Raw genomic sequence first — 4,543 nt, 5'->3', positions numbered from 1 at the left:
TTTTTTTTTTTGCGGTACACAGGCCTCTCACTGTTGTGGCCTCTCCCATTGCAGAGCACAGGCTCCAGACGCGCAGGCCCAGCGCCCATGGCTCACAGGCCCAGCCGCTTGGCGGCATGTGGGATCCTCCCAGACCGGGGCACGAACCTGCGTCCCCTGCATCGGCAGGCAGACCCTCAGCCACTGTGCCACCAGGGAAGCCCCATGGGTCTTGTTTTTGTATCCATTCATCCAGTTTGTGTCTTTTGGTTGGAGCATTTAATCCATTTACATTTGAGGTAATTATCAATATGTATCTTCTTATTGCCATTTTGTTAACTGTTTTGGATTTGTTTTTGTAGGTCTTTTTTCTCCTCTTCCTCTTTTGTTCTCTTCCCTTGTGATTTGATGACTATCTTTAGTATTGTGTTTGGATTGTTTTTTTTCTTTTTTTGTGTGTATATCTATTGTAGATTTTTGGTTTGCAGTTCCCATGAGGTTTTGATATAGCAGTCTATATATATATATGCAAGGTTGTTTTAAGTTGCTGGTCTCTTGATTTCCAGTGTATTTCCAATATCCTACATTTGTACTCTCCTTTTCTCGCAATTTCTAGTTTTGATATCATATTTGTGTGTGGATGATTTCCCACCTTTACTTTATGTTTGCCTTTAACAGTGAGCTTTCCCATTTGTAATTTTCTTGTTTCTAGTTGTGGCCTTTTCTTTTTTTTTTTTTTTTTGGTTTGTGGGCCTCTCACTGTTGTGGCCTCTCCCGTTGCGGAGCACAGGCTCCTGACCCGCAGGCTCAAGGGTAGTGGGTCACGGGTCTAGCCACTGCACGGCATGTGGGATCTTCCCGGATCGGGGCACAAACCCATGTCCCCTGCATCGGCAGGCGGACTCTCAACCACTGCGCCACCAGGGAAGCCCTGTGGCCTTTTCTTTTCTCCTAGAGAAGTTCTTTTAGGATTTGTTGTAAAGCTGGTTTGGTGGTGCTGAATTTTCTTAGCTTCTGATTGTCAGGCTTTTGATTTCTCCATCAAATCTCAACAAGAGCCTTGCTGGGTAGAGTATTCTTGGTTGTAGGTTTTTCCTTTTCATCACTTTAAATATATCATGCCATGCCCTTCTAGCTTGTAGAGTTTCTGCTGAAAAATCTGCTGATAACCTTATGGGGATTCCCTTGTATGTTATTTGTTGCTTTTCCCTTGTTGTTTTTAATATTTTTTCTTTGTCTGTAATTTTTGTCAGTTTGATTAATCTGTGTCTCAGCATGTTCCTCCTTGGTTTATCTTGTATGAGACTCTCTGCATTTCCTGGACTTCAGTGAGTGTTTCCTTTCTCATGTTAGGGAAGTTTTCAGCTATATACTCTTCAAATATTTTCTCAGGCCCTTTCTGTCTCTCTTCTTCTTCTGGGACCCCTATAATGTGAATGTTGGTGCATTTAATGTTGCCCCAGATGTCTCTGAGACTGTCCTCATTTCCTTTTCATTCTTTATTCTGTTCTGCAGCAGTGATTTCCACCACTCTGTCTTCCAGCTCTCTTATTCATTTTTCTGCCTCTTTTATTCTGCTATTGTTTCCTTCTAGTGTATTTTTCATTTTGGTTATTGTATTGTTAATTTCTGTTTGTTTGTTCTTTAAACCTTCTGGCTCTTTGTTAAACATTTCTTCTGTCTTCTCAGTCTGTGCCTCCATTCATTTTCCGAGATGGCAGTAACATTACTGATGTACCTACATTGTAAAGGGCTCTCACCTTCTGACAAAGTCCAAACTCCCTGGCTTCATATTTAAGGTCTTCCATGGTACAGACCTCATCCTCCTTTTCCAAGTTCTTCTCATTTTTTAAGACGAAAATTTTGTTTATGCAGGGTTTTTCCCAACATTTACATGAACAGAATGTCCTCATTACCTATTTTGCCACTTAAAATCTACCTATCTTTCAAGGTTCAACTGAAGTATTTTTCCTTCTTGAACTTTTGCTGTGAACTCCTGTGTCACTTATTTACGCTAATCATACTGATTTATTTGGAACCTAATGATAAACTGTCATGTATTATTATTTAGCTCTTTAGGTCTGTATATATTTTTGTATATTTTACCTGTCAGCTTATAATGTTAAAGGACACCACTTGGCTATTTTATCTTTTAATGCTGGTTTCTCCTTATAGGGTAACACATATCTCATGGCCTCATTCTTCAGATACCCTCCCCTCCCCACCTTTAACTTTTCAGGAACAACTCCTGCTTAACAAGATAAAGAACAGATTTAGGATAAGTTGTCATAGCAAGAGTACATGAACAAAGTGGTTCAGCTTTCTATTAAAAGTTATAGGTTAACTAGTCAGAAACAGTTTCCAGGAGAAAGTCATCATCTGAGCATTGGGTAGGAGTGAAGTAAGAGGAGTGACAGGGATAAATGTCTAAGTGTAAGAATGAAATAGTCTGTGGGTCAGTGAGTGAATAGATTGGATATGGATAGAACAAAGGTGTGAGTTGAAGAGAAGAAGAAATATAAGGCCGGTTAAAGGTGGTACTAAAGGGAGGAATGATGACATCTTTAAAGTCAAGAGTTGACATTTGATGTGATTTAGAAAGAACTTTTGAATGTTCTGAGGATAGACAAGGTTAACTTGGTTGTGTTTTAAGGGAGATTTATTAACAGAGCTATATACTTGCATCTCTAAAAATATTCTTCGAATAAACATATGCTCTTTTGTCCTTTTTGCTCATGTGGCTTGCACATAGCCTGAATGATGCAAAGTCCACAATGTACTTTGATTTCTTTGGACGCTCAGCCAAAGTGTGTTTTTGAAGACACACTGGTTATTCTCTAATAATAAATTTAATCTTGCCTTTTTGATTTTTATTTCTCTTGCTGCATAATGTGGATGTGAATCTGAATGTAGTTTTCTGTGGTCTACTGGACTCCTCAACAAAGCAACTTAATCTTATCTTAATGGCAAAAGAAAAGTATGATGATGTAATAGCATTCCCTCTGCTAACTTGAGCTCAGTTTTCACTCAGTAATTTTACATAGGGATTGTACTAATCTTCTAAACTTTTCCCTAAACAAAATACATTAACAACTCCAAATTACGCTCTCATTAAATCAGATTTATGGAACATCACCAGGAAAAAACTGCCTCTACCAAGTATTGACTTATATTTAGAAAATAAAAATAGCTTGTAAGAGTGTGGCTCTAAATAGAAAATATGTTTTACCCCTTTACTTAAATCATTTTGGAAGAGTAACCTATTTACTGGATATAGAATTCTGGGTTGACAGGTTTTTTTTCCCTCAACACTTCACATTTGTCACTCTCTTGTCTTATGATTTGCATGGTTTCTAACATGAATTCTACTGTAATTCTTTCCTTCCTTCCTTTTAAGTAATGTGTGTGTTGTTGTTGTTCTTTAACTTTGGTTTTCAGCAATTTGAATATGATATGCCTAGGTGTGATTTTTTTAAATTTAATTCATCCTGCTTGGTGTTCTCTAAGCCATTTGAATCTGTTATTTAGTGTCATGAATATTGGAAAATCTAGTCCATTATTTCCTAAAATATTTTTCCGGCCTCTTCCTCTCTTCTCCTTTTGGAATTTCAATTATATGTATTTATATTGTTTGGTATTGCCCACAGTACTTGGATTCTCTGCGGTGTTTTTGTTTGCTTTTTCTGTTTGCATTTCATTTTAGGTCACATCTATTAACCTTTCTTCAAGTTCAGTGAATCTAATAAGTGTATTACATTGTGGTTTTATTTTATATTTACTTGATGACTAATAATATGAAGCATCTTTTTATGTGTTCACTTGCCATCTGTGTATCTTCTTTAATGAAGTGTCTGTTCAGCTATTTTTTCTATGTTTAGAATTGGATTGTTTCTTACTAAATGGCAGGAAATATAGAGATCCCGATAACTAGTTTTTAGCATGATTACCTGAGTAGATGCTACTGCTGTTTATTGATACTTAGATGGTAGAACAGTGGGGAAGGAGCAGTTTAGGGGGAAATCAGAGTTGTGCTTTTGTCATGTTAAATTTAGGATCATTATTAGATGTACAAATGAAGATGTTAAATAATCAGTTGGATATTAATCTGGAGTCATGGGTATTGGCTGGGATTAGAGATATACCTTGGTAGTTATTGGCATATAGGAAGCATTTAATTCCGTGGATTGGATGGAATTATTTGGGAGCAGGGCTATAAATGGCAAAAAAGGGCTACTTTAACAGAAGCCTGGGGCAGGCCAGCATTTAGAGGCTGAAAATATGAAGTGAATCCAACAATGGAGACTTGAAAAATAACAGATAATGAAGAAGGAGAAAAAAATCCTGCCTTTAAACCCTGAGTAATTTTCACTCTCCAAAAGTACCTAAAGGAGCCACATTTCTCAGACCCCAGGTAGTTCTCAGAACCTTCTTTACCAATGAGGTAAGAGAAACATTAAAAGGAAAATCATAGGGAAAAAGAGATGTTTCAATGTTTAAACTTTGTATTTTTGCTCAATAGATAGGCTTGACCACTTTATCTATCATCCTCCCGTTACTCTCTGTC

This window comes from Aethalodelphis obliquidens, unplaced genomic scaffold (genome assembly GCF_003676395.1).
Source record: "Aethalodelphis obliquidens isolate GAN/ISIS:26980383/991018 unplaced genomic scaffold, ASM367639v1 scaffold22, whole genome shotgun sequence".
Classification (NCBI taxonomy): Eukaryota; Metazoa; Chordata; class Mammalia; order Artiodactyla; family Delphinidae; genus Aethalodelphis; species Aethalodelphis obliquidens.
Note: the sequence above shows the minus strand (reverse complement) of the source record.